Raw genomic sequence first — 610 nt, 5'->3', positions numbered from 1 at the left:
GGCCACAGCCTTTGTTAAATTTTAAAAAATTTTAAAAAGGTATTATCGCAATAAAAGTTTACCCTCCTTAGGAGCAGTTTTTTTTGGACCCTCGGGCCTTTTTTTTTTTTCCTTTTCCCAACGGGCCCCCTTTACCCCGGGGGGGGAGCGGGGCCCACCGACGACACGCCGTGAAGGAGGGGGAGTAATGAAGAGTTTCGGATAAAATTTTGGGGGTTGGGAAAGGGAAATAGGAAAGGTTTTTCCCAATCCCCCGGGGGAAAGGAGAGGGACGACAGAATTTAACCCAAAAGGGTTAAGCCGATTAGGGAGGAAGGGGGTTGGGGATTAAATTTTAAAAATCAAATTATGGAAAAAAATTATTCCAATAAAACAGGGGGTTGGGAATTAATTTGTTTAAATTGATGGAAAAAGGGGGGTCCAGGTTTGGGTGGGTGTGGGGGGGGGTGTGGGGTGTTGGATAATTTAAATAAAATTTAATTTTTTTATAAATATAATAATTATAAAAATTTATAATAAAAATAATTAAAATAAAATTTTAAATTTAAAAATTATTTATTATTTAAAATAAAAAAAATTTTATTAATTTAGTAAAATTTTTAAAAATAAA

The sequence above is a fragment of the Penaeus monodon genome, chromosome 25, assembly GCF_015228065.2.
Source record: "Penaeus monodon isolate SGIC_2016 chromosome 25, NSTDA_Pmon_1, whole genome shotgun sequence".
NCBI classification, from domain to species: domain Eukaryota; kingdom Metazoa; phylum Arthropoda; class Malacostraca; order Decapoda; family Penaeidae; genus Penaeus; species Penaeus monodon.
Note: the sequence above shows the minus strand (reverse complement) of the source record.